An 11,852-nucleotide genomic window follows, 5' to 3' on the forward strand; every position below is an offset into this window, starting at 1 on the left:
TACGCATTGGCAGGAGCCCCAAGCAGACTGCGCACAGGTTGGTTACAAACAATTGCCCTCCAAAATTCACGCAGATTATTGGAGGAGGCCAGATGGACCGAATTCCGCCAAAGGGAGCATTTGGAAGTGTACTGATGAAATTTGATCCATGAGCGGTAAGTGCTCTTGGCTTTTTTCAACCAAAGGGATCCGATATCATGCCCATAAGAAGGCGTAATTAGAGGTGCAAGGCCTTCCTCTTGTCAGCCATAACACTGTTTTAAGGATAGTGATGCAATGGTGGTAAGATCCCTGGTCGCTTCGCAATTGGCTTGATCTTGGTGAAGACAAATAATACAGAGGCCTCCATCATTTTGCCAAAATCCTCCAATACCATGTACGGGTAGTCCGCTGGATGTACTATAGCACCCCTCCTCCAATGCTCAACAAAATGGAATAATGCAGAGCGGAAAACCGCGCCCAACCGATACTCAGTTCAAGAGATACGATTTAAAGTGGTGTTGATCTAAAGGGCTTCAGAGCTCACTGGAGCGACATGGTGCACTGTAAGAGTAGTAGTCAACAGAAGAGGCAGGTGGTCACTCTCTAGCCGAGGATAAATGCCCATGTCCAGGACCATACAACGGTCAGATATCAAAAACCCATAGTCCAAGATACTAATTGATTTTGGACAGAAGCGGGTACACCAAAGGCTCCATTAATCATGGAGAAACTGCTCAAATATAGTAGAGTTGCCCATTCCATGTCCAGTTTGCAGTGAAGGGTCAATAGGTTGTCCTCTAAAAGTGTGGTCATCCCCAAGATCAGCCAAGTACTGGGAGGACGGGTCCGTGCGGTTAAAGTCCCCGCAAATGATACAAGAGGAGGAAGGTAGGTGATCAATCAAGCTCTCAATCTCAGACAGCACCGGGCAGTGTATATGGGGATCATAAAGATTAATGAACTTGACTGCTAGTACTTCCAGATAAAGCATTCATCACGACCATCAGGATGTTAGGGGAGTCCATCCGAATTTCTGTCAACCCCCGAGCATTTTTGGCACCCAACAGCAAACCTCCGTTAGGACGCCCTAGTGGGCCCGAGTGGCCAATTTATAGATAAAATGCCATCCGTAAATAACAAGAGGTTCCATCAGTCAAGTCTCCTGTAGAGCGAGCAACCACAGAATATTGGTTGATTAGATCCATGAGACCTCCCTCCTCAAACAAATGTGAGTGGCCACGCGAGTTCGAACTTATAAACTGAGAAGAAGGTTCCGAATCCCCTTTAGTGCCGCCAACCTGGCTAGCCAAGCCCAGTGGTTCTCTTCCCCTGATGAGCCACCACCAATCCCCATATTGAGTGGCAAACTGGGGACAACGGGAAGTGGGTTGCCAGGGGCAGAAACACCTATGGGTTCCCCACTTTGCTCCGCCAGGCAGATACCTTTTGCCGTAGACTGCGTCAATTGCTAGTCACTCATAGCCCAATCGGTTAAGATGGTCAGAGTACTCGAGCGTATAAGCCAATGTTTCCTTGGAGTAAAAGTAGACCACCGAAGTGGCGTTAGTAGAATGCTCACAAAATCCACTGTTTTAATGTCTTCACTACGAATCAACCGCAGGGGAATAATGCAGTGGAATAGGTGAAGCAACTGGGCTCGATTCAAATGGTAATCATCCGCCTCCCTTAAAAGGCATTGAATCAACAACACCTTTGAATCATGACCATCAGAAATGCGCTGGGGTCCCTCAGAACCCCCCTTGGGCCTATTTGCACGAGAGTGAGGGAGGGAATACCCATATTGACCCACAATCTGAGCGGAAGTGTTTGCAACTGTCCTTCTCACTGGAGGGGGACCAATTGCAGTAATGGTATGGTTCGACGTACCCTGAGAGCCAGATGTAGGCATGAGATTGGGTACAGAAGGGGTAACTCCTGAACTAGAGACAGACTATAAGTTAGATCAATTACTGGAGCACCAGACTCGATCAACATAAGCTCCTCAGAGACCACCTCAGAGACCTCACAATTAGAGAAAGGGAAAACACCTCTTGGTGCAGCAAGCAGTGGGGGCAAGAGGAAAATGGGGCAGCAGATGGCGTCTCACAAGAGGCAGTCGCCATAGCTTTTCTCCTTTTTTTGTTGTTAAGGGGCTCGTACATTAATGCCTGGCTAACTACCTTCCGAGGTCGGCACTTTGGAAGGTTCACCGAAGATATAAGGCCCCCCAGGGGATTGATATTTGGGGGTTTTGGGGCCTGCAATAGAGGAGTAGGAGGAGCCGACAGGACAGAGCAGTTGGTAGGAATTACAATGGGAGGGGGGCAAAGGTGTCCGCATCTCAGACCAGTATGTTTCATGGTTATTTAAAACCTAGTGAGCCCCTCGATTAAATCCAAGGACTTATTGAGTGACTGTTGCTGCCCATCTAGTTTAGTAGCAATTAAATAACATTTGGTAGTTAAGTGAACCAATAAAGATTCCAAAACATCAAACAACGTAGCAGTAGAAGCGCTAACATTAGAAAGGTCAATAGATGCGTTGGAACACAGGGATACGGGCGAGGGAAACCCATATTGCCTTCGGGCAGCAACAGGATGAAGGTTACCAACATGAGAAGGTGAAACATCGCTAGATCGCTCAAAGCAGTTGGAATCTCCAGAAAGGGGTCAACGGTGGAGAGAACTCCTAAGGCAGAAGCGGAATCCACAAGGGCACTAACGACCAGTGCAGGCTCAGGCAGAGGGCCAAGCTGAGAGAGATTATCTTGGCCCGAGAAGCCAATCGAGGCATTTTGGTGTGAATGGACAATGAACACAGTTTCACCCACAATCATGTCAGAAGGAGGATTAGCCGTGGGGTGGATACAGGGCTTCACAGACAGTGCCACGCAGGAGGGGCAAGCTATTCCAGTAGGGAAAGGCTGCAGCTGTACAAGAGGGGGGTCCAGGAGGAGAAGCGCAGGGTGCACAGGGAACAGAGAAAAGGATTTTGCAACCAGTTCAATAGTCTTGGAGCCCAAACATTGGAGAAGCAATAAAAGTTCTTTGGAAAAATCCTCACAGAGAGTTTAGGCAGCAGAGCCAATGTTAATAGGTTCCTTGGAGCATATCGGAAAAAAGTGTGAGGTAATCTTGGGAACAGATGGTGTAGATTTAGACAACTTCAGTGTCCGTAGCGGGCAAGCACGTTTAGTCCGAAGTGTGTTATTAGCAGGGATATCCACATGCACCTCGATGGGCAAACTAACTTCAACTTCAATCACTTCTTCCAGGGAAGCTAGCAGAGCAGATCATTCCATCATAGCTCCCGTAAGGGAAAATGCCACGCGCTTGGGCAGGCGAGTTGGAAGAGGTGCGCCAGCCCGTCGCTTCAGTATGAACAATTAGTTATGGCAAGATAGGCAACAATGCACAAAACATGGTATGCAGAATAGTACCAACTCACCAGACTACCAAACTGTGCCTCTCACTTCCCAGCTCACTTACTCGCGCAAGCATTTAATGGGGTAGAGCAGCCGAGCACCGAGCTCGCAGGCCAATAGTCAGGCAAGTTAGTGGAATGCAGAATGAGCGAGCCGCCAGCAGGTAGGTCAATAGAATGCAGAAAGAGCAAGCCACTCGAGAATGTTAGCAGGCAAAATCCACAAAGGCAACGAAAAGTCCAGCAGAGTCCTCTGCCAAACTGTGCCTCTCGCTTCCGAGCTCACTTACTCGTGACATATTTTAATGGTCTTCAAAGAAGACAGATTCGAACAGCAACATTTTTTTAGTGTGTGCTTTCAAAATAAAATACCCCTTTTGAGCTCCTTGTCCAAAACAATGGTTCTTAAATCAACCATTACTTTCAAAAAGCCTCCAAGTTAAATGCTCTGCTAAAACAAAGAGCATGATAAATCCTAACTGCAAGGCCGCACAGGGTATGATGGGCTGCTGGGGAGGTGGGCGGAGTGGATATTTGTCTCTAGAATAGTCATTAGGGTGTGGGAGCTGAAAGCACGGCCTCACTAAGACGGGAGTCCTGTGCCTGGAAGCAGTGCAGGCGTGCAAATCCCATTTAAAGCAATTTGCATTATTTCATATGCTCGCTGCAGCTGGTGGCTGCCGGGGCCCCCAAAAACGCGGGGCCCGGGGTGACGGCACACACTGCCCATGCCTCGGGCAGCCCTGGATACTTCAGCACACAATTTCCAGGGCGATATGACCACAGAAACTGCTATCCACTGAGATGTAGAAGCAATCAGAGACGTCATTTGGGGGTTCCCAAGGGTAGACATTCCTACCCCTGGATCCCCCTTTGCTATCCCTAGACCGGTCCTTGCGATCCATGGTCCACTGGACAAAGAGGCAGTGCTAAGAGCAGATATCTGTGTGGCACCTGAAAGAGGTGGTTGTTAATCAATGCCGCTAAATGTGCCACAGCTTTTTTCACCTGGAATCTAAATCTCGTTAGCTGGAGAAATAACAGGGATGGAGGAAAAACCATGAATCCACCATCACTAACAGGTTGGCAGTCCATCAATGAAGAAGGCCTGCATGGTTGGGTTCAGAGGCAGGGCCCAGTACTGTGGCAACAGGAAGGGTATGGAGGCTAGGTCTAGCTAGCTGGTAAAAGCAGCCTGCAGTACTCAGTGACCGCACAGCATGAACGCAAATCTCATCAGTGCTTCTCGTCTGCTTTGCACATCCAGTGATCCACTGGGCCTGTGATGAGGCGTGTGCCCGAGTGGCTTCTGCCACCAATCCTGCCTGGGCACTGTGTGACCTGACCCAGATCTGCATCTCAGGCACACTGTAGATAGATGCAAGGTGAGATAATTAATTTACATGAAGTTGCCCTCTGCTTTTGAAGTAAATCATCTGTTGCTTCCTCAAGCAAAAATATATATATTTGGAAGGATAGCTCAAGGTTAACACACTTGCTTTGGGAACAAGAGGATGCAGTGCAACATTGAGGCAGTTCCTGTTCTTAGAGACTGGCATTAAGCAAATTATGAAGGACCAAAGAACATAATAGAATGGGCCTTTTCCAGGTGTGATTTAATAGAGCTGCTGCTGCTCACATTTGAAAATTTAAAAATCCTGCAATTACTGTGACCTGCAACACATCCTTCCCCTCTATCTTCCATCTAACAACGAGGGAGGACCCTTAGCAACTCACAGGGTAAAATGGTTGGGGGATATTCAAGCTCTGGTGGGAGTGGGTTGCTGTGGACTGGTTCAAAAGGCACTATTGACAATAAACTCCCAGCGCTTATTGTCCAAGTGTAAAAGCATGAAGTGGTACAGCCAATGATTGATTGTCTTCTGGTTGGATTTGTGTTGGCGAGTTGCTATGTCCAGTCTGTCGGATACTTGGCAGGCACTGGATGTCTGCGCTTTTGGTTTTAGGCATCTTCGAGATGCTCTGTTTACAGATTAGCTTGAGTGATGTACAAATAGTCCAGGTTGTTGTGTTGGACATCTACTTACATTCACAGTCATATGGACCCATACACAATGATATTAATGCTACATATGGTGATCCATTGTTGTATATCATATCACAGTTATATCATAACCATATTTTTCTTAGTGTACTGAGGAACAATGCTATGTGATGCCACTTTCTGTTTTGCCAAGGGATGAAAGGTTATGTGCTATCACTTCTGGTGATGTCAATGGGGCGGGGTCAAATGACCACTTCCTGCTATGTCATCAGAGATCAAGGGTAATATAATTTCACTTCGACTACTCCTGGGATCTTGGTGAAATGACGTCCCTGGAAGCAGTGTGCCAGTCTGACTATCACTATACTGAATCGGACAGGGAGGTACTGCCGCAGGCACAGTAACACAAAAACCTAGACACTTAGAAATGCAAACAGAGACGTCCACAAGGCAGGGAGGTCATGTATTGAAGCCTGAGACATAATCCTGCAGAGCACAGAAACGCCCCAGCAAAACCGAGAGTGGGCCCCAAGCCTTCAGGCGGGGCGGGGAGTTGCGTCAACAGTAACTAACACACAAGTCTCACAACAACTCAGTAATAATATAAAATGTCCAGGTTACCGAGCACCGAGACGTCACCACATGATGACAGCCTGTAGCCTTTTTGTACCTTCTTCTGGCCCAAAGGCATAGTGCTCAAACTTTCGAAACCTTCATGAGGGGAGTCGGACATCGACAGGTCGATCCAACGAGACCTGAGGAATATTCTGGAGGTTCACATTGTAAACTAGCATTTTTTCTAAACAAAATGAACATGAATGCTGCTTGCCCCCCACCCTTCCCCATCTTAAATAAAACAATTTCTTATTCATTTTGTTACAAGGATCTTATCAGAAACTTATAAGATCTTACATAAATCCTAATTTCTAAGATTTTATAAAAATTCCAATACATTTTTCGCTGTCATGTAAATTCTGATAAAGTCATTATTGTTCCAAAAATCCCACTAGTTTCTCACAATTCTTGTAAGCTATTTATAAGATTCTTAGAAGGAATGTTTGTATCGGCTTCCAAAGGAGGCAGTCGTTGGAGGGATATGCCGTCGAACGACTTGTGTGTGCCCTTGGTAGCTAAACTAATCTGGAATAGCCTGTCATTCCTAATTCAAGGTATAACATTGCCGTGAGATCAATGGGGAGTACGTGTACTGTGCAACAACACAAACTAAAGCGCTTCCAGGCTGGCCCAAATAGAGCCGGTTTTAATATCGGTGGGCAAAACGGTTTCAGTCTGTGTTGATGCGTTCACAATTTTCGCACAATACGGAAGAGAGGAGCAAGTAACCGATGGAGCGCTCCCCTCTGCCCAGGATCACACGATGCTGTTCAAGTGACGGCACAGGAATGTGTGCACTTGTCTACAATTCCAATATTGAAAATACGGATTATGCCCCCCTCCTCGCCGCGAAGGTTTGCTACTGTGAAACACAAACAGACTCACCTTTCGTCCTGCGGTCTTCCGAATTGCCGGACTGCTGCTTGACCTATGAGCTCTCTGTCTCGGTGGCCACCCTAACGCGCAGGCTGCCCGGGGCTACGTTACTCCGTCTTCACCCTGCCCCTCTGTACTGTCCGTCCTCTGTCAGCCGCTGATCTGACGAGCCAGGAGCAGCAGGTGCTGACTGTATGGGCTCCCACTCTCTGCCTGTTGACAGATTAGACGTTTCCGGCCCTGGTGTCACACTGAAACACTTCCCCCCCACTGCACAGTCACTACAGCCAGTGCCCAGTCCGTTGTACACAAGAAGGGGAGGAGACAGTTTGTACATAGCAACGGGTAGCTGAACATTACCAGGAAGCGCAGTGCGCGAGAAGGTGAACGTACGCACGGCAAGCAGGCAGTTCAGTTCTACAATGGAATGAGTCAGCTACCCACACAGGTGTGAGGGAGTACCAACTACCGCACGCGCAGAGAAGAGCAGCACACAATAATGCTTTACTGTCCAGTACAATAGTGTTACTGCTTTACTGTCATGACCAAACATAGGAAGTGTTGTCAAGAAACATTTCGTATATTTAGTGAATGCTGTTGATATACGGAGGTGTTGCGTATTGAATACGCCAGCACACGCATGCGCAAGCGGGATCGAGGCTCGCGCATGCACAGGGAAGAATAAACGCGGTCCTCAGGCAGTTCGCGCCGGGGACTGGAGCAATCACACGTCTCCGGCGTGAGTTCCTGTATGCGTGTGCAGATGCCTGTGTGACTGCCAGCGTGGGCCCCCTGCCAGCCCCCACGCACATAACACTGGCGACGAGGGCGGCTACGGAGCTGTTGCCCGCTCTGACGGCATGGGAGAAGCGGAACGTTGCTCCGATCCACACGCTCGGCCGGCGGCCATTTTCTTTTCTCCTTTCACACGCAGATTGCAATGGTTGTGGCCAGCGAGTGTGCTATCTGCTTTCTGCACTATTCTGCACCAATTTTTGGAACCTCCACAGCCCAGCTGCTGCAGGGCTGTGGCAAAGGAAGAAAGAGGACAGCCAGAGGGTCTTCAGTCTCAAGTGGACTCTTCCACCCTGCCCACCAAGACGCCTGCTAAGCACAGCTTCCAGTGAGTATCACTCATCACAATGGGGGAGGAAGAAGAGCTAGAGGGTGCTGTTGCCCCAATACCACGCAGGATGCACAGTACTTTAGCCCCCATGCCCGAATTTGATACCACAGGCCCCCCATCCAAGCTGAGACCGAAGTGGCTCCTATGGGTAAAAAAGTTAGAAATGTTCTTCAGGGCCTCGGGGGAAACGGATGATGAGGCGAAGATAGCCATCATGGTGTATTCTGCAGGGACAGAGGTCCACCGAATATGAGACTCTCTCACCATCCCAGTGGTCACATATGACGCAGTTAAACAAGCACTCCGAGACCATTTCCTCCCCATGGCGAATGTTGACTTTGACAGGTTTGTCATGAGCGCCGAGAAACAACTGGAAGAGGAATCACTGGACCAGTTCTGTGCTCGACTGAGGCACCTAGCAAGCTCCTGCTGATGGGTAAACGAGGAAGAAATGGTTCGCAACCAGCTGCTGCAAGGGTGTAGCTCAGGGAAACTGAGGAGACAAGTCCTGAGGGAACCTGGACTTACTCTGCAACAAATTTTGGACACGGGGAGAGCCTACGAACTGGCTGAGGCCAGGGGAGCAAAGATGGACGCAGCCACGCACTCCAGAAAGGAGGAGGAAGCGTTTGCAGTCAGACGCTCGGCCCCAGGGAGGTCGAGATGGACCCCGAAGAGAGGAGACGGCCCCACAGCGCCAGGTACTGCTCCGTCGTGCCCCTACTGCGGGTATGACCTGCCGCATGTGGGTGAGTGCCCTGCCAAATCGAGAGTCTGTGGCCGGTGTGGCACACCGGGACACTATGCGAGAGTGTGCAGGGCTACGGCACCAGTAGCAGCCTCGAGAGGACCTGAGAGAGTTGGCAGAAGCGACGCCAGGAGAGTAAGGGGTGTGTCGGCTGTCGAGCAGGGCATTTAAGATCTCAACATCGCAGAAGAGGAAGAGGAAGAAGAAGAGGTTTTCTTCATTTCTAGCATTGGCAAAGGCCCTGGAAAGAGTCGACAACCCACATGTACAGTAAACATCGGAGAAGTCCCCACTCCGGTCCTCATAGACACTGGGGCGTCAGTCTGCGTGTTGGCAACTGAACACTACAATGCACTCCCAGGCCGGCCAGGTTTGACCGAGTCCACAGCGCGGATATACACATATGGAGGAGACGCACATTCCCATCCAAGGAGTGTTTGTAGCTCCAGGATACTCATGGACAGAACAGGTTATCACAAGCGTAAGCCCACATTCTCTTCTGAGTTGTGCTGCATCAGAGGCACTGAACCTTGTGCGCTTCACTTTTGCAGTATATCACGCTGATCTGGACCGCCTGTTACAACGCTTTGAGATGATCTTTCAAGGTATCGGAAAACTAAAGGCTGACCCCATACGGCTGCACATTGATGGGTCAGTGAGACCGACAGCGCTCAAACATCGCCGCATCCCATTCCATCTGAGAGCACAGGTGGAAAAAGAACTCCAATCACTGGTGGACCTCGACATCATTGAAAGGATGGAAGGACCCACCCCCTGGGTCTCTCCAATTGTGGTGGCCCCGAAGCCCAAACAGCCGGGTGCAGTACGGATCTGTGTAGACATGAGGTTGCCCAACGTAGCAATTAAGAGAGAACGTCACCTCACGCCCCCCTTAGATGACATTGTTGGTGAACTCCAGGGAGCGAAAGTCTTCTCGAAGCTGGACTTGAGATCAGGCTACCACCAGTTAGAGCTCCACCCCGAGTCTAGATACATTACCACCTTTACGACTCACGAGGGGTTATACCAATACAAAAGGCTCAGCTTCGGGGTCTCGTCCGCAGCTGAGGTTTTCCAGAACGCCATCAGGGGGACTCTGTAAGGACTCAAAGGGGTCATCAACATGTCGGATGACATCTTGGTCTTCGCTAGATCAGAAGCTGAACATCTAAAGTGCCTAGAAAACACTCTTGAGAGACTACGCAGCCTCGGTCTGACCCTGCACAAAGAAAACTGCGAGTTCCTGAAGGACAGGCTCGAATTCTTTGGATTCCTATTCCATGCCGGGGGCATCTCCCCAGATCCGGAGAAGGTGAAAGATATCAGAGAGGCATCCCTGCCAGCATCCCCAGCAGAAATAAGGAGCTTTCAGGGGATGGTCAATTATTGTGAACGTTTTATTCGAGACCTGGCCTCCTTGTCAGAATCTCTGAGGGCACTCACCAGGAACGACGTAGCGTGGACCTGGACTGGGAAAGAAGAAAGGGCATTCACTGCCATAAAGAATGCCCTATCAGGACAAGAAACCATGGCCTATTTCAACCCTGACCGCAAATCAGAGATCGTGGTTGATGCCAGCCCTGTGGGTCTAGGAGCAGTCCTCATGCAGGCGGACCATCAAGGGACCATGCGACCCATCGCCTACGCGAGCAAGGCTCTCACCGAGAGGCGCTATTCCCAGATTGAGCGAGAGGCCTTAGCCATATTATGGGGGTGCAAACACTTCAGAATTTACATTCTAAGGAAGCCAGTGTCGTCGTTACAGATCACAAGCCCCTCATCCCGATTTTGTCAGGGACCTCGTCCAAACCACCACCTCGCATAGAAAGATGGATACTTTCGCTCATGGAATATGGGGTCAACCTACTCTATCACCCAGGGACACACAACCCCGCGGACTATCTATCCCGCCATACGGGTACTGGGCGACCCAGGGACTCACTGGAGGTGGCAGACTGTGTAGAAGCCATACACCTGGTGGTTGAATTGGCACTGCCTGTCACCCTAGCACGTCAGGAGATCGCAGACGAATCCAACATGGATGAGGCGTTCATGAGGATAAAATGTGCGGTGGCCACCGGGGAATGGCGTGAAGTCCTCTTGAACAATTCCCACAGGAATGAGGGAGCGCAAAAAGATCTTCAGGCGCTCTGGAAGGCGCGCCATGAGCTATCGGTGGCAGATGACGGTCTCCTGTTAAGGGGACATCAAATCGTGATCCCAAGGATGCTGGTGGGAAAAGTCCTGCAGCTCGCCCACAAAGGACACCAGGGGATGGCGAAGACAAAAGCATGTCTTCGATTGAAGGTCTGGTTTCCTGATCTGGAAAGCAGAGTTGAAGAGTTCATAAGAGCCTGCATACACTGCCAGGCTGCGAGCCCAGTGGAGAGGGGGCCGCCGATTCAGGCCATGCAAAGGAGTGACCGTCCATGGGGGACTGTACATGCAGACTTCGTGTCCACAGGTCGAGGCCTATACTTCTTGGTGGTGACTGATCAGTGGTCGCGCTACCCGAGGTGGAGCTGGTCGAATCCACAGCCAGTGACCACACCACCCTAGCCATGGACAAGATGTTCGCCACACATGGGTTCCCCCTGGAGATATGCTCGAACAACGGAGCACCGTTCAAAGGTCAGCAGTTTGCTCGCTATTGTGAGGAAAGGGGAATAAAACATCGGAAAGTCACCCCACTCTGGCCAAGAGCGAATGGAGAAGTAGAGCGCTTCATGCGAACGCTCAGCAAAGTGTTCCGCATATCGGTGAATGGGGGGGGGAAGGCCTCCGGCGCAACCTGTTCGACTTCCTCAGAGAATATCGTACGACCCCACATCAGTCCTGTGGGTGCGATTTCTCGCCGTCACCATAACCATTACAAAAGGGACCCTATAAAAACTCAAACAGAAAAGAGTTGAGTAAACATTGCTTTATTAACACACAAGCATTCGCGAATGGGCCACAAGTTCAACCGTCTCGCAAAGCAAGTCGTCAAAGTGCCGCCCTTTCCCCTGCACATCGTGGTCCTTTTATACCCATCTGTTTTACATTGTCATACATTGCTGCACATAGATTATGTCCAC

At 49.8% G+C, this 11,852-nt stretch overlaps 1 protein-coding gene across 2 annotated transcripts in view; it reads right to left on the reverse strand.

Annotated features, from left to right (window-relative positions):
- SAR1B (secretion associated Ras related GTPase 1B) overlaps positions 1 to 7,286 on the reverse strand; it is a 543,089-nt gene extending 535,803 nt beyond the window's left edge. The window contains exon 1 of one of the 2 annotated variants that reach the window (XM_069652568.1): positions 6,911 to 7,286. The gene's annotated coding sequence lies outside the window, so the exon portion shown is untranslated. Of the gene's footprint in view, positions 1 to 3,429; positions 3,543 to 6,910 lie in introns of those variants that run through there. The other variant, XM_069652569.1, reaches the window with a different exon arrangement.
- Positions 7,287 to 11,852: the final 4,566 nt, after the last annotated feature.

The sequence above is a fragment of the Ambystoma mexicanum genome, chromosome 3p (genome assembly GCF_040938575.1).
Source record: "Ambystoma mexicanum isolate Mex_15411 chromosome 3p, UKY_AmexF1_1, whole genome shotgun sequence".
NCBI classification, from domain to species: Eukaryota; Metazoa; Chordata; class Amphibia; order Caudata; family Ambystomatidae; genus Ambystoma; species Ambystoma mexicanum.